The 20,220-nt window shown below is 40.5% G+C and overlaps 2 protein-coding genes across 2 annotated transcripts in view; one reads left to right on the top strand and one right to left on the bottom strand.

Annotated features, from left to right (window-relative positions):
* The window catches only part of SERGEF (secretion regulating guanine nucleotide exchange factor), a 161,162-nt gene that overhangs the window by 104,480 nt on the left and 36,462 nt on the right, over nt 1-20,220 (top strand). The window lies entirely within an intron of this gene.
* Nucleotides 1-20,220, bottom strand: part of GTF2H1 (general transcription factor IIH subunit 1) — a 227,247-nt gene that overhangs the window by 206,975 nt on the left and 52 nt on the right. The gene's annotated exons all lie outside the window — the stretch shown is intronic.

Raw genomic sequence — 20,220 nt, 5'->3', positions numbered from 1 at the left:
TTTTCACAAACACACATTTCAAAGTTGTCTTTGCTGCCCAGTTTTTGGATTTTACAATGCATTTTGGTCACATTCTCCAACTGCTCTCTTTTAGTTATGAAGGTCAGAAAAATCTTGTAAAAACTAAAGCTGAAGGCAGAGATGGTGACAGTGACAAGTGTGAGAGATGATGCTGTAAGGATACATAGGAAATATTGCAAGGCTGGTGATGAAACAGAGGCACTTCTGGGACAATACAAGTATCCCTCGCATGGCTGTAATTGCACAGGACTAAATGCATGCATCAAAGCAGGCTTCTTGAAGCTTTTGTAAACCAAGGTGGATGGTGAATTGTTCCTCCAGCTTTCCATAAGGATGGATCCTCTTTCCCCATTTTAGGAATTAGGACTTCGAACTTAAAGGTAGTGGAAATTGTAGTGGAGAAAATATGGAGGTATTAGCTGGCAAGCAAGATTGTTTTACTTTCTAATAACAAAGCAGCAGCTATTCAAGCTTGCAAGCCTGGAGCAAGCTTTCAGGGTAAAAATAAAGCATTTTTATTAAAACCCATTCGCTTTACAGAGGTAAGTATTTAAAAAAATATTAGGGCAAAAACATCAAACCAGAGATGAAAAGTCGGCATATTTGTAAAAATTACCCTTCACTTGTCTTTGCCTTTTGAACTTGTTTCACTCAAACACTTCTTTATGGAAGGGAGGTAACAAAGTAATTAAAACTAAAAAGTCCTTTTGAGGCTTGTTTCACTATTGTGCTTTCTTCTGTGCTTTTTGCAGAATCTGAGGAGCAACCAGGCTAAACCGGGCCTTTTATTATTTCCGATAAATGCCTTTGCCTCATTTTATTTTTAGATTTTTGGCCCCACTTGAAGAGTGAGAAAGTGAGGACTGAAAGCTATACTGAACAGGGCTTTAAGAGACATTTAACACAGCACATTTAACATTTCTTGTGGAGCAGCAAGAAGGGTTTGATATATTCACGCTAATCAACTAAATCAAACGGGAATCAGGTCAAGCATGTTAAAGTTGTTTATGGCACAGTTTCAAACATAACTGTAGCTAGCAGGAAGCTGAATGAAGTGAGAGACTACTGCTACATATAAAGGTCTTGGTTCCCATCAGTCTTTCATGAGCAAAATGCCTGTATTAGCTATGTATTTGGTCATGATAGCTCTAAACTTGCTAAAGATGGTATCACACCTGTCAGTGTTCTTAAAAACAAAGAAACCCAACCAACAACTGCAACAAACCCCCCACAAACAGTAGTGATTTTGAAAAGCAGTATGCTAAGTCCTTCTTGATAGATTTCTCCCCTTCCCCCCCACCTCCCCTGCCCCCCGATGAGATAGTGACATTTTCCCTAGCTTAATAAGGGTTCTGGCCTAAATATTCCTCCCCTTTACAAATCTAATAGAATAATTTTCTTGAGGAGATATTATATGATGTATTGATTCTGGCTTAAGCATTGCTTGTATATATTATAGCACTGATTTGGTAAATTAAATGTTTTCTAGGAAGGCCTTCACATGGTGCCAGGAGTTCATGTTACAAGCTTAGCTCTCTTCTCTCTCCCTTTTGTGCAGATTTAACATCTTACTATGTCCCTGCTCTGTAGCCTTGTATTGGAACAAATTACTAGATTACTGTAAAGTGATTATGATGGGGAGCACTAGCCCAAGGCAATAGGTGGAAGAGGTGAAACTGTTGGGCTGTTCTGTGAGTGTGAGGTTACAGCCATTGTACACTTTTTTTTTTTAAACACCTTCAGCCAGCTCATGTGATGCTGTATCACAGTGAAATTTCCGATGTTTATACCAGCTGTGAGAGTGACTGCCAATATTCTCTGTGGCCATTCCTTTGGCCTTCCCAGACCTGGGTTCCCCTGGGGAACTTCGCAAAATGTAGCAGATTCTCAGAGTTTTGATATTATGTAACCTGCAGTGCTAGTGACTTAAAAATCTATAAGCTGTTCTCAAATTTCCTCTTACCTTGTAAAAGAGAATCAGGCTGTTTTGTATCCCCCAGAGTACCACTGCCAATGAGATGTTCTGTAATGCAAGATACAATCCTTTTCTGATGAGTGAAGGACATACATGGCTAGAAGATTTCAGTTTCCATTTTTCTCTGTAGGAAAGAATTTCTGTCACTCAAGAACTTTGAAGAGAAAAGATTCTGAACCTGGTGACCTCTCTTTATCTTTCCTTGTGGATGATGTGGATGAACAACAGCTTAATAAAACATGGGGAAATTCTCCTATTAGGATACATCGTTAATCATCTCCCCTTCCCCTTCTTTAGGCATTTTGCTATTATTTTTTAAAAATATTTAACCCATCATGACTTTGGTGACAAATCTGAGTTGCCAAGAGATTGAACAAGTAAGCAGATGCTTTGCTGTAAATGTTGAAGATTAAACTGGAGGTTGTCTTCTCTATGCCTTTGATTTTCAGTGATACCAGCTGCTATCTTGTTGAGTTGAAACATCTCAGATAATGGGCAGGATAACAAGCAACACAAATCCATATAATAGTTTAATTCTGAGTAGGGAACTCACTTAGCTTGAAAGATATGTTTGCTTTGGCTTACAAACTTCCTATTTATTTCCCCTGAACTGTTTCCTCCCGTGTGCTTTCTCTTGTACTGTTTTTTCAGTTCTGAACATTTCAAGGTCTTTTTAAATTGAATGAGATGAAAGGTGTATCTCTTAAAGCCCTGCAACACATTGTATTTCTAAATGAACACATGGGACGCTTGGTGTGTGATGTGTCAATGGTGAAAGATGTGTGTATGCTCAAGAGGTAAGGACTGTATTGCAGTGTAGCCTGCTGAATTTCACTGTATTAACAGAATCTTGGTAGCTGTTACAATTTGCCAACGTGTATTTTTTGTGATATTGATTTAATAAATGCTTACTTGCAACTCCTGTAAAATAAATTGCTCCCTAGTTTTCATAAGAATAATTCATAATTTATTACTGTTCCCTGCTGATGTAATATAGTAGATCAAATCTGTGACCTTTACTTCAAGGGGAGTTCTGTAGCTGATCCCTACAAATGGGATTATTTCAGAAATCACAGTTGCATATGAATTCATCATGTTAATGTGTGCTTCACATTGAACATGCAGGATGATGTGTTATGTATGACAAATTTGTAGCACTCACTGGTTCTCTATGATGTAGACCCAGCACATGGGTAATTCTGGCCTTTTCCTAGAAGTAGATGTTTACTTAGGCGAGAAAAGTAAGTACTTTATGTTACTTTTGTACAGAGGAGGGGAAAAGTCTCACTAGTCCCTGTGCCCTACCGTGAGTTGTTGGATGGCCCTCTCACCATCTGATTTGTGGTCGCTGAACATGACTTTAGTCTCCTCTATTACAGGACTTTTTGGTGGATAATGAAAGGATCCATACTGGAGGCAACTTTTAGACATGCTTATTTAACCTGGAGTCTTCCTTTAGTGCAGTTCTCCTGATGTCCTCCTATAGAGGAATGCCAGGCAGGAAGAAGGCACCTGCAAGTCTCCCTGTGCCAGAATGGAGAGGGTGGTTAGTCTATGCTGCTTTTTTGGGTGCATCTAGCCAGTCATAACCTTAATGCTCATGTGAATTTTTTCTGTAGGCTCTAAAGAGAAAAAACATTAAAGGTATCAAGATTTGGTATCCTTGCTGTTCCAAGACCACCCTATTTTTAAGCTTTTTTTTTTATTGGCCCTGAGACTCATTTTGCCACCTACTAATGAAAGGAGGCAGGAATCCAAATGTATTCTGCTTACTTCCAAGCCTTGTGTTGCCTGCCATTTACAGCAGGAGCAGTACGGTTGTTTGCTGTCACTCAGATATCACTCAGATTCCTTCATTCTCGATAGTACACTGTTGATTAAGTTAACTGCAAGGCAAGATTCTTCCTAGGTAAATTCTGGATACCCTAAAATAAAAAAGCCTGAATACTACTGTATAGCCCTTGTAGATTTGTTGAATAAAGAAGCAGCCACTTTAATTTTTTTTTAAGCACTGTAGTAAAGAAATCTTGTTCTGTTGACAGGTTCAGCATGAGTCTTGTGCAGTACTTCTCTGTCTGCTTGGATCCTCCTCCTTCTCCCATCTGCCACATTCTCACTCTAAGGAAAGGAAACTCCATTCTGTCAAAGCAAAGTGCGAATGAAAAATGGGGAAAGACTTTTAAGAGCAGCTTTTGCATGAGACCATTCACTGTAATCAAAACAAATATAATCACAACTCTAAAAACTGTAGTTTTGCCCCGAATACCTAGCAAAAGGTTAAGGCTAACATGCAGTAAGATGCAGTCCCTCTAGTGAAGGATGTGCAGTTCAAAAAGGCAGAAGAAAAAGAGGGAAGCAGAAAGGCAGAATCACATACTAATGCCCATGATTGGTGCTCCATGGCAACATGTTCCTTGCAAGGAAAATAGCATAAATACCTATTAAGCAAACGGATTCCCCAGCAAGCAAATTAAATGCCAGAAATCGAACAAGAGTTGTTTTTTGGGGTCTTTTTTTCTCTCTAGGTAATTAGGGTAGCTACCATTAAAGCATCATAAATGAAACAGATGCTCTATAACTCTTGAAGTATGAGATATACCTTATTTTGAAGTATCCTGCTTCAGAGGCTGTGTATTTCTGTATGTTTACAGTTAGCTTTCTTATGCTTTGTGAACCTGTTGCTTTCTAACTTTGAGGATTGTTTCCCTCTGCAAAGACCTTTCGGTTGCTTCTGCCTGATGCTGACTTGCAAATTCAGTGTGAGTAGTTAAAGCCTAAGAATGATGAACTTGTATTATTACAGGGACTTTGTGTATTCATTTAAGTCACCAGGGCTGGAGCTCAGACCTGGTAATTGTCTTGACTAGAAACGAATGTGCTGAGTTTCACCCTAATCCTTAGGAAGCATATGTCAACAACTGGCCATCTCTGCCTGTAAGAGTTAAGGATTAGAGAATTTCAGGACTGTTTTTGATAGTTCAGCTTGAGATATCAAAGTACGGCAGTGTAGTTGCCTACAAAATAATGATAGTAAATGTGCTTATGCTTTCTTTATGCCTGGAATTCAGTTGGAAGATACTCAGTTGGATATTTGGGGCAAGGGCAGCAGAAATCAACTGGACTTTGTTCACTGGAGATGCTGAGCCTGCAGGCTCCACAGCTGAGAGTGCTGAACTAACTGTGTGGTGGGTCTGAGGGAGCTAAAACCATGAGGTCCTGCTTGAGTCACTGTGCCACACTCCCTGCTGCTTTGGGCACTCCATCTTACCCTCACCACACATTTGTTGGGGTCCATGTGGCCATGAGTTAGATGGCTTTTTCATTTTCTCTGCTAACAGGGTGTTCTAGATCCACACCCCTTACCTGGCTGAAAGCTTGTTTTACTGTCCAGTGTAAAGTTTTAGGATATGTGCTCTTCCCCTCCAAACCTAAAACCTAAGCAGAAATTCTAAGTCAAAATTCTGTGATCTCCTTACAAAAATGTAGGACAGATATGGGAGGGATTATATAGGTGAGAACTCTGTAGATACAACTCGTCTGAAGTCCAGTTTCTCAGCTTTACCCAGTGGGATGACTTGTTTTCTCATGTACTGGCTCCACAGAAGAAAAGCCAGGCACAAAGCAAGTATTTTATCCTGTGAAGAGCTGTTTTCCAGTGTGTTATATAGCACTGTAAAATAGTCTACTGAGCTGCACTAGTGCTGGATAGAAGAATCAAGCTTGAAGTCAGGTTTGAATCATGTTGTGAGCTGTTAAACACTTGGCCAAGACAGTAGAATGTTGATGATGCTGCAGTACTGCAAAGCTGTAACTTGATGAATAAAAGCCTTCTATAGTATAACATGCCTCCATTTGGTATTCTGTACATGACATGTAAAAACAAAAGGCATTTCTAGATGCAGAAGTTAAAAAAGAAAAAAACCAGGTTTTGATCCCTTATTTAAGCAAGCAAGTGTTAAGCAGAAATTGCTTCCATCTAATTAAATTTTTTCCCCTCAGCTTGAGGTAGATCTAATAGGTACATTATCTGTCCCTAAATATAGAGAAACTATGCTGAAGAAAATTGTTGACAAAACAGTGAAAAAAATTGTGATACATTAGTATACAGTGGGAAAGTTAAGTTTGGATTGCATGGTGCAATGATCTGCCTGTCTTTGTATTTTTTAATTCTTTTTTTTTTTAAAAGCTGTTCCATGGCTCAGAAGAGGTGGATTTCAGCTATTAGGCTGTCCCTAGCAAGAGCAATAGCTAAAAAGACCCCGTGGAACTGTGCCAGATAAGTCTCTCTGGAAATGAACTTCACTCACTTCTAATCTAGTCAGTTGGCATCAACAGTTTATAACTTTAAGTATGAACTTTAAGGCTTGATCTCTTTCAGAACTAGTGAACCTGTGTCTGGCAGCTTTAAAACATGGATGGTGCATGTTAGTTGTCTTACTGCTCTGGAATGTTTCTGGTGTATGCTTTCATGGTAAATGAGATGCAGGACACTTGCATGGAATCCGAGTGATTTCAGACAAGATTTTTAAGGTTATTTTAAAGTTATTCACTTTTTGTACACACATGCCTTTGGGGGCCCAACTTCTTGAGTTCTTAAGGCAGTCTGAATGCCATCACGGTAAATGAAAATCATGCTGCTTATGGTGTATCAGATTGGTTGCTGGCTTTGGGTATTCCTTTTCAAATTTTTACTGCTTTCATATTCTGGTGATGCAGGGTGATTATATGGTAGTACTCCTCAATTGCTTCTTACTTTCCATCCAGATTGCAGCCCCTTCACTACATAATTGTAAACTATTTATGCTAATTCTGATGTCAGAACCAGGCATACCCAGGCAGTTGCCTTATTACTTTAACCCTCAGAGGAAGCAACTGGATCATTTTGTAGGTGTGCATGATGTATTGACCCAGATTTGTGGACCACATACATACGTATCTGTATGTGTACAAAGATGTGAAAACAGATGTACAGGAATAACTTTTGGATGTCATTTGTCTCTCTTCATTCATGTTCCAGGACTACAGTGCAATAACTTAGTTTTTTTCCTCTTCATATTATGATAGTTTAAAATATTAATACTTAAATTAAAATCACGTTCATTCCCCTTCTAATAGAAGGCCAAGCAGTGGCTGCTAGACTAGAATATAGTAGAAAGTATTTTTAAGTGTTTCTGAGTCTGGTTCTGAGCTTCAACCAATTTGTAGCTGTTTTAAGAAGGGGGTGAAATAGCTTTTAGTTGTCTCACTCCCTGTTGGTCTTTATTAGAAGGGTCTGCGTGATCCTCAAAGTAAGGTAGATTCTCAAGAACTTTCTTAATGTTGGGTTCCAAGGGAACTGCTCAATAACTTCAACCTCCCTGCAGTCTTTATCTCAGCACTACCTATCCACCCTGCTCATCAAAAAGTCTTGAGTGTAGCTTGTATTTGATGATCTTCCAAGTTGTATCAGTTGTGATTTGCTGTTGAAAAGTTCGGGTGCATTATTCTGTGTATTTTGGACAGTCAGAGCAACAGAGAAGTGACAGGGAAGTTCATATTGGTGTTTGTAAGAAACCATTCAGTGACAATGAGTTGCAGTAAGATGGATCACTTCCGAACAGAGTGGGAACAGATCTCTCTGTGGGGCACTATCGAACAGTCTGAGGTTCTGATTAAGGTGGGTGATTGCCTTTACGGAGGGCATAAGATGGCCCATTTATGGTTTCAGTAAAAGTACAGCTGAGCTTTTGAGCTAGATGTTAAGCAATTAATTTCTCTAATATTTTTGTGAGGGTAATAGTAATCGGGCATTCCTTTAAAACCTTCTACCTTTATCACATGAGGTTGAAATAGGCATCATAAAGATGACCAAGAAAGAAGGAAATATACTGGCTTTGTGTCTGAAACATGTAAAAACTTTGTGTAAATGTGATAGTTGAAAACACAGCACTTTCTTCTGGGTAGAGAGGTGGAATATGTAATTTCCAAGAGGCAGATACTTTGTGTATCTTTGCCAGATTCAAGACAAATAGATGAAGTGACATAGCAAGGCTTCAGCATGCATGTTAGGATCCTCAGAATGAGGAACATTTGCATGAGCACTGAAGCAGTGTATGCAAATCTCGGTTATTCTCCATAAAGCTCTTAAAATTCATTTTTACATAGCTTCTTGCTTCTGGGACAGTCATACCCAAGTGTAACTAACAAATGAGCAACACAAACTTGACCAAAAGTCTAGTACTTATAGGACTTATCATCTTAAACTAAGGTTCTCCTTCAACTCTGAATGCATAGTAAGTGGATCTCCATGATGATCCTGCTTATTTTGGACCTGTTTTAAAGTATTTCTGCTCTTCAAATGCAATATTTAAGTGCAGTGACGAAACTAAAAAGCTGAAACATATTAGAGTGGCCAGAACATCCTCTCAGAAGTGACTGTGAAAAACAGCTTCAGTGGCAAGGTTTTCTTTAATCATCTGTGCTATTCTGTGGTCCAAATGCCAGTTCCTGCGTTATCCTGGCATGTAGCAATGTCCAAAAACCAGCGTAGTCCTGTGTAATCCCAGTGATGAGCTGTGTTTATATTAATATGATTTCATATTTAGGGTTTTTATTTATCATTTCAGTTTAGACTGAGGCTGAGTGTAAACCTTGCACTGAGTTTGGTCCCCATGCAGAGGGCATAGCCTCAAGGGTTAGTGCAGCCCTGAGGGTTACCATTGTTGGCTGCAGGGCAGCAGGACAATTTTCCCTCCGCAATCCATAGCCATATCTGTGTCTGGGCTCTTTACAGGTCTGGCAGGAGTCTAGTTTGAAGGGGCACATTGTCAATGGCCACTCCTCAGCTATGTCTGAACATGCAAGCCTTTTCTAGGGTGTAATGCTTCATAAGATCATTAAACGGACCCGTGAATGTATAGATCAACTCAGACTACACCTGATGTTTTTCTGTTTAGCAGCATTTAATTCTGTATATTTTAGAAGCATGTTTATCCAAAGACCCCCAGAGATGTCTTTCACGGTTGGATGCAAGTAATTGAAAGTTGGCTGTTTTCCTGCTCCTGAATGTCAGGTAGCCTTTCAGTGAACCTGGACCTTTCAGAGTTATCTGCTCCCTGTGGCACAGTGGTGGGAAGCTGTAGCTCAGAAATTATTTGGAAATTTCAGTTGCACTGATGGCTCTTTACCATGCCAAGGATTTAAGAAGCCTGGCTTGCAGCCCCGAGAGGCAGGACTGACCTTGGGTTACCCAAGGTTGGACTACATGGCTAATTAGTAATAGAGGAAATCTGACAAATATGTGACTAATGTACAGGGATTCACCTAATGAAAATAACCCCTTCTCCTTCCCAGATAGCTCCCTTGCAACATTTAGCGACATAGCAACTACTGCTGCTTTATGAATGAAGTAAGCAGGATTCCACAGCAGTCTTTGTGCACGCTCCCGGGACACCCTGTGTTTGGCTCACAAAATGAGAATTATATTTTAGTTGTTTTTAGACAATATAACAGCAAAAATACACATGGTACATAGGTAATACTGCTGCTACACTGGATAAAATGTAATTTCTCATTCTTGCAGAAGGCTCCTTTTCTGTGAACTGAAAGTATCTTGTAAATGTCAGGGTTTGCCAGGAAGTGACCAAAAGCGGGAGAGTAAATTCTACAGTAATACTATTCCGTTCCTTGTTTGCCACATCTTTGTCAAGTCATGAGGAGGAGGCACTGATGGCATATAATTTTGATACCTGATAAAATAGTCTCATTTGGTCAGGGTGAGAAACCATTTTTAAGAGCTGAAAATGCTACTTTAAATGATTGCTCTGCTTGTAGTTAACAGGAATTCATCCCAAAGAGCCAAATAAGCATATTATTTTGTCACGGCTAGTTAGATTTTCTATGTAAATTTAAAAGAAGGGTAATTTTCCTATTCCTATTTTAGAATGTTCCTTATTCTGCCTTTATAATTTTGTCCATTTCCTCATTAGTGCTCCTTTCAGAGCCCAAACATGTCAACAGTGACACCATTATCAGCCTGAAATAAATGAACAAACATTCTCATCTTCAGTGGTGGTTTGCCTATGACAGCTATTTTTAATTTTGCAGCTGCTGGAGGCTAAGGCAGATGAGACGGATTTGCAACTGATGATTTGGCACCTATATCATGCAGCTACTTTACAACTGTTCTCATAGGTGTTAGGAAACGTGTGGGTTTCCAAGGGGTCTCTTCACTGAAGCAGTGCTTCTGGAGAAAGAGAAGGAGCATGAGGCAAAACACTGATAGCAGAAGGAGGTGTCCTGCTGGTTTAGCATTTGTTTGCAGATGTTCAAAATGGAGTGTGAGATGGCAGCTAGTTCTTTTTTCACCAAGTGTGAATACGAGCTGACAGCCTTGTGCACTCTTCTGTATGTTCCGAGTAGTGCTAGTTCCAGAGGGTCCTCAACCTTGAGGATTTTTCTTTCCTGGAAGAGAAAGTGGTGTGACCTTTTGGCCAGAAGGACCAACTTCTGTTCTTCCCAGCCTTGACCCCTGTTTCAAAATCAGCTTCACAACTCAGTTATTGATCAAACTGCAGAATACCCAAGTGCTGCAGTTGACCTGTGCCTGGCTTTCTATGGGCATTCAGGCAGGTGAACTTGCGTGCCCACTGCTTGCAAAATTGACCAAGCATGGAAGGCGCCATGGGGTGTGGGTGTAAAAATGTCTTTCTGAGTTAGGTACCCACATGCCAGTTCACCTAACCTGAATGCTTGTTCAGGTCTCAAAGTGTCTCTTTTGTCTTTGTGCCAATATTTCTGTAGTTTATAATTTGCTTTGATAGAAGTTAAGATATGGCAGTTCATTTAATTAGTACCTCTCAGTGGTGTGGGCTTAACAGATGGTTGGTAACAGTCCCAAATTTTCTTAGATGCTGAAACACAAAAAACTTGATTGTGCAGCTCCCCACAGTCAAAAGATAGTGACATGCAGAACCCAGCCTAAATGGTTGAAGTTTTAAAGGGTAAACTGCATGGTTTGGGTCTGAAATACGTTTTGAAAAATCTTACTTAGTTTCATTTTTTCTTTGACCCTTAGCCCAAATTGGATTACATATTTCCTACTCTTTACCCAAAAATTCAGTAGCAGTGGTGGATGTGTGTTCCCACTGCACTTTTAAATCCATGTCAGTAGATCCAGACACTTGGAAAGCCACACAGATTTTATATTAATCATCCATAAACAACAGTTTAGCTAGGTCTAGAGTTTCATAAACGGTCATTCTGTTTTTTGTTTTGGCAAGTACTAGTTGGTTTACAAAGTTATACTAAATTTTGACTTGCAAAGTGTGATATTAACTGTAGTCAAGAAGGTTAAGATACTTCCATACTGCTGACCATACTGTTAATTAGGTAGTTAAATACTTCTACAAATGATCTCTTAGTTTTGTGTGCTATGATTGTAGTAAAGTGGCAAAAGTTGTTTATTTTCACTTGTATTGAGCATCATTGCTTGAGTACTGATGTTATTTATCTTGCTAATAGTAACTTAGCTGACATTCCTGTTAGTTATCTGACCTGTTGAATAATCTAGTATGTTCTCGGAGTATTTTGATCACATCTCTCTGAGAATAGTCTTGTTTCTATAAATGTGATTTCTAATAAAGGAAGGTGCTATAGAGCAGAAGTATTACTGGGAGAGTTCAAAAAGAGAATGAAGTAATGTATCTTTAAAGTGCAGTGACTGCATTAAAAGTGTTGCAACTTGAGTCTATGTTTTGATCTCATAAGGAATAAAAAGGCAGTTACTGCTACAGCATCTCAGAGAAACTTAAGGTCTAAAAGAACATCCTGTTGAGAGGACTCATTAGTTATGCAGGCTAAAACTGTGAAACATGCTTATTCTCATAAAAAATAATGAGGACTCCATGTCCTGATTCTGTAAATAACTTAATACCCATCTCTTGCATTCTGGTGATTAACAGGCCTTTCAGAAAAGAATGTGTTCGTTTAAGAACAAATGTTGACGTATGCCAGGCATCTCTGGTGTGTCACCTGTACCCTATGATTTGATGATACTGCAGTGGGTAATGTACCTTTGAAAAATATATATCAACAGACCAACTTCACCTTGATGTACTAGCTAAAAATAAGAAAATAGTTGGTTTTGGTTTTGTGTGATTTTGTTTGGTTTTGTTTTTGTTTTTAAAGCCATAATCAAGCTCTGGCAAGATGTTGAAAGTCTGGACCTCGGGGTTATCAGACACACAGACCCAGGCTTCTTCGCAGTGTGTATTCTGTGGCTTTTCAAATAGCGGGAAATTGCACCTTGGCTCGTAAGGCTGGTTCCATCTTTCTTCTGTGAGCACACTTCATATATCCTTGATAAGAGGCTGTGTGGTTGTCCTTGTGCTGGTGGGCCGTATGTATTTCAGCTCATCTTTATCACCCGGAGAGGACATGGGTTTCTCAAACAACTTGTGACCCACATCTTAGTAAATGACACCAGCTGAAACTCAGGCAGAGCTGAGACTGTGTTGTCCCCTGAAGACGTATTTTCTCTCTGACAAGAAAGCCCAGATTTGGCAGATGTTATCTTTAGAATAGCAGCAAGTGAGAAACTTGGTTTCATAACTAAATAACAATAAAGTTAGGTTAATGAGGCCACGAATCATTTGAATGGTTCAGCTCTGTGTGCATCTGCTGCATACTAAGAAATTCCCAACAGAATTTGCAGTGGTTTAAGCAAAAAGCTGACATGAAGTAAGTCACTTGTCTTTGATCTTTGAGTTTGGGTTTTGGGTGTGTTTGTTTAAGATGGGGAAGTTATTGAAGTAATGAAATGAAGATGTGATAATAGCCCAGGGAAACATGCTTATAATAACCTTATTCTGTCTAGCACAAATAAAATAGCAAGGACATAGCATATTCTATATGTTTGTTCAGTATTAAGCATGAAGTGGTCCATAATACCTATTTCAGTCTCCTGCTCAGGATCCTGTAATAAGTTCTTGCTCTGTCAAATGCATGCCTTCCTCTTCCTCTCTCTTTTAAGTAGTGTTGTGTCTGTTGGGTCAAAACTTGCCAGCTCGCTCCATGGTGTGATAATCTTGAGATGCTTTGGTTTGAGAATTGCAAATACAGAGTCATGGCCTTTTGAAAGAACGTGTTTTCTTTTTAACTCGGAACGTTTTAACTTACTCCCTGTTGTTTCATGCTTTCTTAGATTTATCTTCGTGAAGGGGCTTAATGAGAAAGACTTGGCTGTTGTTCCTGTTAGGGTTTTTGGTCATTAGAGGTCTTGGCGCTGCTATTCCGTCACTTGTAACATTGAATGCCTTTGAAAACGTATTTTGCAAGAAAAATATTGAAAAACATATTGTAAATATGGGCAAATGGGAAGCCAAGCCAAGCATTTGTATGTTTATATTCACAATGAAATATAAATAATTGGGTTTGGGCTTAAACTGCATTGCAGAAAACATTTCGAACATTTTAGGCAAAATGATTTTTGTCTTTCTTTTTATCCATATGAGAAGACTGGCTGCATCTCTGGCAGTGAATAAGTTAACCTACTTAGTGTTTTGTGTGTAGGCAGCATGCAGTTCTGTGAGATTGCAGTGGGCAATGAAGCAGCAGAATTCAATTTGCAGCAGTGACCTAAGAGGGACTATTTTTAGTAATAAAATAGGTCAGGGGATGTGGTAGTGCAGACTGATAAATGAACAGTCTTCCCCTTCACTTGTAGGGCTTGTTTTTGTCCTCCAGTACAGAAGCTCTGTGATGGGGGAAATGAGGTTCAGTATTGTCACGTGATTAGTGTTAGAATTTTTTTATTGTGAAGCAATCACAGGAAAAGTGCTAAGTTTTATTTTAGTGAAGAAAGAATAAGTAACTGCTTTGGGATTCATGGAAGGCAAAACCAACTAGGGAGCAGGGTGTTTTGAAGGCATTGCTCAAAGCTGGTTTTAGCACTGCTGGAGATCTTATGTTGCGGTGCTGTCCATGTGACAAGCAGTTCCTGCTCTCTTTTTCTTTCCACTCTACTAGCTGTTCTTATGCTTTTTTAGCTCACTTCTGTTACCAGTTTGCTTGCTCAGTGATTTATGCAGATGAGTGCCAGTGTCTTCCTCTCAGGATGTCAAAGATGAAGCATGGCTTTATTCTGTTCCTTTGAGTCTATAGGCGTTTGGAGGAAGCTTGTGAAGGATCTATTCAGCCAGTTCTTGGGTGACACAGAGCAGTCTAAGTCTCTTTTTAGTCTTACGTTACTCTGCATTTCCACACTCCTTTGGTTTCTCTGAAATTACATATCAGAGCAAACTTGGAAAGCACCTTTTGCTGGTTTGTGTGCTGATACAAACTATCCTGTTGTTAATTAACAGTGTGGCAAAGTCCCTATAAGCTCTAGTCACAGAGCAGTGCATGTTGATGCCATCCATATAAACATATAAACAACAGAAAAACGGTAGCTTTGGCCCTAAAGCCTTTTTTTACACTGGAAAAAGAATGCTTAGTGGGAAGCAAGCGATCTCCACTCCTGGCTGTAGCTGAATCGGTATCAATATGTCACACCATGTAACGAAGTACAATTGTGGGATGCTCAGGCTGTTGCTGAAACTATCTGCAGGAGTTAATGAGCCCTAGTGAGCACTGGGATGCCCAGTTTTCCTGCTTTGGAACTAAGCAGATATCTCCCCAGGGCTGCTTAATGTTGTGTGAATGTACACGCCTGTGCTGGTTCTCATTTGTCCATTCCTGCCTTATGTTCTGCAGTGAAGCACAGATATGATTGTATGACATGGGGGAGAATGTCCTTAAACTTTCCCTTACTTTCATCTCCTGTCCTAGCAAAATGTGTTTAATATTCTGACCTGTCTGGTTAGGGCTATGATGAAGTACTATCTAGCAGATTTTTTTATAGTGCTTAAAAATCCTTGGATAATACCACTTTGATACCGTCTTTATAAGTAAAGTAAGCTAAACATTGGTCACTGGCATAAAACTTGTAAGTTCAGACTGTTCTTGGCCCTTTTTTTTTAAGATGACAAGTTAGTTGTGTGTTCTCCTCTAGAATAAAAAACAGGTAAGTAATTTGCATTTCTAATTTCTGTATTTTTCTACAGAGAAGACCTGTTTCTGTATTGTAAATAAGCACTGCATACCCCAGATAACCAATAAAGAGCCATGTCACTTGATATTTGAAATTAATGCAAAAAAAAAAACCACCCCACTTCCAGTGGGATCACTATAGTGGGGATATTCTCAGCAATACTCTAAGAAACTTGAGGGGGCTTTTGATCATATTCCATAAATCAGTGTAATTTAATGCACTTCTAAGGGACATTTTTTTAGTAAGAATACACTATCCTGCACTTCCTACAGAAAAGGACAGAGATTTTTTTTTTTTCTTTCTTTTTTTTTTTTTTTCCTTGTTGACCTGGTTTTGCAAAAGAAAGCTTGACAGTATCATTGAATATAAACTCAGTCTTTTGGTCTTTCTGTCCACCCTACTCATCATGGGAGCTGGGATTTCATGACAATTCACAGTCCATTCACTGCACACATGAGCCCAACTCAGGTGAGCAGAGCATACTGAGACAGGAGCTCATTTATTAGGTGTGCAAGGGGAGAAATCCACAAATACTTGCAGCTTCTCCAGCATTTATAACAATACAGTTCACCCTCCACCTCTTCTCCCACCCTATAGAGCCTGTCCAGTATGTGGTATGCTATGCTATATTCCTTAAAGTAAATACCATAAAATGAAAAGCTTGGACTCAAAAGGTAACTGGGCCCATCTTTTTATTATTAGCATTTAATAGTGGTTTTAAATTTAGAGAACGCCTTTTGCTCTCCATTAGGAACTAATTTATTTTAATTAATTTTTGAGAACTCTTGCTTTTCTTTATTTCCTTGTGTTTTCTCAGCATGACTGAATCAAAAACCAATTTGTGCCAAAATAATAAGCTGGGAAGATGGCTTTTTTTTTTCTCTAGTGTGAAATCATGTTTAGTGTAGGTATCACTAGTCTGATTGTGTGCGGCGTGTTACAGTGCCTTGCTCTGGAATTTATTTTCTGCTTATTGGCAGGGTAGGGAGGCTGGCGGGGAGAAGTGAACTGCAGTATCTGACAATATGACAGTAGAAGGTCTTGTGGGAGGTCAGTGGTTCTGTGACAATGCTCAGCGTCTCTTCAGATTATGAGTAATTCCAGCTTCTTTCTGCTTTATAGACTGGTGTAAGTAGAGCTGTAAATTTAAGATCATCTCTTTGGGCTTGCGGTTCATGTGTACAGGAAACAAACCTGGCCGTGCAGTGGGCTTTTTGTGCCCAATATAAAAGGGACTGCCTTTGACAGAGGTGGATTTCTTTTTGGTGGTTTTCTTCAATCTTGACATGCATGCCTGCAAACCAGGCTAACTTGATGCGGTGGGTTGACCTTGGCTGGCTGCCACCCACCCACCCAGCCGCTCTCTGCCTCCCCCTTCTCAGCAGGATGGGAGGAGAAAGTAAGATGAAATTGCTCGTGGGTTGAGAAAAAGATGAGGAGATCACTTGCCAATTACTGTCATGGCCAAAATGGTCTTGGCTTAGAGAAAATTAATGTAATTTATTGCCAATTAAAATAGACTCTCCTCCCTCCTCATCCTCATGCCTTCCTTGCTCCTGCAGCCTGAGCTCTCCCTGCCCTTTCCTCCCCCTCTGGGCTGTTCCTCCCACTTTGTCCCTCACTCCTCACTGCCTGTGCGACGTTTTTCCCTTTTGTGGAGAACATTTTCCCAGAGGCGCCACCAGCTCCACTGACAGGCTGGGCAATGCCCTGTGGTGAGGCCATTGCGGAACCCGCTGGCCCCTCTCCTCACGGTGGCCACCCTGCAGCCCCGCTGCTCACGTGGCAGCTCTGTTAAGCTCTGAGGCACCAGCAACCAAAAGAGATGAGAGATGGTGTCTGAAGCAGCAGCGGAGTTACACGGATCTTTAGAATGGTAAAAAGAAAGGCAGGAAAAATAACCAAAACCACCAAACAAAAAACCCAAACCACTTGGACAAACGCTATGCTGAGATATAAGAGGAGTACATCGTGTTCCTGGTGCTGTCGCTAGTGTTTTAGTTGACATGAGGCAAGTGACCTCCTTCATGTGTTCCTCCCTTTTCCATTTGAAAAATGGAGATAACAATACATGGTCTCCTTTGGGGGACTTCAGGGGACAGGATATATATTCATCAACTCCAAACTTTTAATCTAATCTTTCCAAAGTAAGGTTTTCATGCGAAATTTCTGGACTGGCCTTGGCCTGGAGGTGTGCAAAAGGAGCCGTGTGGTTTGGTCTGACTGTGCCCTTTCAAAAGGAAAATCCTATCTTTCTGCATTCTAGAAGTCTTTCCAGCCAAAAAGCTAAGCGTGAAAAAATAAGACTCTTGTCATCACTCTGAAAATCCCAGGCCTCTTTCAGCTCAAAGACTACCCAGAACAAGGAGCTCCAAAGTTTACTTGAACAATGTGATTGTAATCCAGAGGTGGAAAACATAGGATTCTCACACTAGGTATGTCCAAAGCCAGTTTATGCTTAAACAGTCTTTTTTTTCCTCTTGCTTTATGGGCATGCACACACATTTGAGCAATGGGGAAACTGAGGCATGGAAAGAGGATGAGATCTGCCCATGTTGCCTACTACTAGTTCAGCAGGAATGCCAGCAATAGCAACTGTGTCTCTGAGATTCAGGTCAAGTCACAGATAAAACTTGTCCCTCTACCTCTCCCTTAATTGCTGCTTTTTCAGCTCTTTTGTGTAGTGACCGCCTGTGTTCACCGAGATGCCCATGTCCCAGCCCTCTCCATCCCAATACGGTCACAGGGGGTGGATTGTCAGAAGAGGGTGGAAGCATAGCCCCACAATGTGGTATAAGCAGCAGCTTCTGAGCGTTGCTGGTAGCATGACAGGAGCTGCAAAATTAATATGCTAGCTGGAAAATACAAAATGTATCTCTGTTCTTCCTTTAGGCTCGGATTGTTCTCAGGGCAAAGCGGTGCCTGCAAATAAGCGTTTCTGGTGTTGCATGTCACTCCTAGGTGTATTGCCTAAAGGAGGCAGCTTGTCTAAATAACAGGCGAACAGCATTGTGTGGCTGCAAGGGGTAGCAGACTGTGTCCTCCCAGGAGAAGTCACAGTGTCCTGAGGGGACCCTTATAACTGATGGTTTATTGCTGTGCCTAAGCTAAGAAATTCTGTGGTGAACTCCAAGGCAGATGTAGGTGGATTTGCGTATATTTAAGTCATTTTGGAGAACAGCTGCGCACAGCATAAGGGCAGGTCATTGTCTCTACTTGCTACCTGGGGAGCAGACTGTCTGCCACTGTGCAACCGTTGCTAGGGTCAAAATATGCAGGGCAAATCCTGCTGGAGCAGCAAGCTTATTGACTTGCCTAACATAGTGTTTCACAAAATAACAAAATAATCATTGTTGGGGGTTTCCCGCCTTCCCCCTCCCCCCAGTTGTATTTCATCACTTTTCATTCCTACTGTTCTGGTATGCAGCCAGATGAATTGAGGGTGTAAGGGCTTTTTTGAGCAAAAGCAGTACTTTGTGCTTTAGTGAACTCTTCCTGCTCTCCTGCCTACTGTCCTGAAGATCTGCAGGGCCAAACAGAGCTGGCAGCAGCCAGGTGCAGTGCTCCAAGCTGCCATTCACCATCCTCCCAGGAGAAGTGTGACTTAGAAAAGGGAGAAGCTATTTTTGTGCTTCATCTTAATTGATGAGTATTGGGGGCTTGTCTACTGTATGTGAAGTTGCCTTGCTGCTATTTAAAGTGTGTAGTTAACTTCTAGTTTTTGTTGTGGGTCTGTTGACTTACCTGTTTCAAGACACCTGAAAAAATTTTTGTTTCAAAATCTGTATGTATGTCTTCAGGCCCAAATCCATGTCAGTAATATCATGGGGAAGATGTTTAAAGAAGCACCAGGGTGCTGTGCTTGCATTTAGACCTGACTTTGCTCTCTTGGTGCTCAGATTCACATACCCTAGTGTACCTGCTACACATGATTTTATACTCAGGTACAGATATGTCCCCTTTCTAGTTGAGTTCTTATTTGTGGGCTTCTTGGGGCAGAGAGCATGCATTTATTTTCCTGTATTTGTACAGGGCCTAATGTGGTAGAGTCCTGGTTCGTGTTTGGATTTGTAGGTGCTGGCATGCAGTACTGATAATGCTGGGTAAGTGCAGACTAAAGACTTGATTGCAGCAGTGTATGCATGCAGGTGGAAACTACCTTTTGAAAATTTGGCTTAGAAATGGTATATCAATTATGAATGAGAGTACATGTGCATTTTGTTGCATGCAGGGAACGTTTTGGCTATTGTTGAAACTGTTTGGGAGGAGGAAAATTGGTTTTATTCCCAGGTTTGGAGGTGACTTGAGAGCATTTATGTCAAATTAAAGACCTTACTGTGCAGAGACTTTGATTAATAAGTACACTCAGGAATCATAGCTGCAATAATTGTAATTGGAGGCGGGATTTTGATCATGTGTCACCTTGTAGGGGCTCTCCTCACTGCCCTTCTTGAGAAAGTGGAAATCTGGAAGAGAGGAATTTGTGTGACCTTTCATTACCAAGCTGGCACTAGAAATTGGCACTAGCTAGACCCTGCTGTTGGAAAAGGCCCGGAGAATCAGCACAGTCCTTTGTGCTCGGTTGGTGCTAGTTTAGGTCACAGGTGTGTAGAAGCTGTATCCAAAGGGAAAAAAAGCAAAACAATAAATCTGATTTCAGCATGAAGGAGTGTGGTAGAAACGAGAAGGTCAGGGAGTGTCAGGCAGCTTTGTCCTTCAGTGGCCCTCTAGATTTCAAAAGTTTTGAGTGGAAGGATCATTTGGAGCTTGCAGAGAGTCTAATCTTGCTAGGAGAACAGTCTTGGCTTTTGCCTCCTCTACCTAAATTTAATGATGGGTTTCTACGAAGAGCTCATGTAGCTCCTGCATTGAAGCATGTGGTTGCAAAGTTCAACAGAAGCAGTATCTGGATGTTCCTAATTTTTTTGTGACAACTGGAGAAAGATGAGGGAACTATTGGGGGATAGTAGATGAGCTTTGGGGGAAAAGACACTTGCAACTGAAAGGCAAAGGTAGTTTGGCTCAGTTTTTCAGCCTTCAGTCAAGCTGCTGTTTCTTCTCTCAGTAGTCTCTTGCTTTGAGCTTTTGCAGAGTTACTGTCTCTTTTAATTTAGTCCATTGTTGCACACAATATTGAATAGTAAGTGAAAATTTT

The sequence above is a fragment of the Pelecanus crispus genome, chromosome 6 (genome assembly GCF_030463565.1).
Source record: "Pelecanus crispus isolate bPelCri1 chromosome 6, bPelCri1.pri, whole genome shotgun sequence".
NCBI lineage: Eukaryota > Metazoa > Chordata > Aves > Pelecaniformes > Pelecanidae > Pelecanus > Pelecanus crispus.
This window is presented reverse-complemented; position numbering and strand designations above follow the sequence as displayed.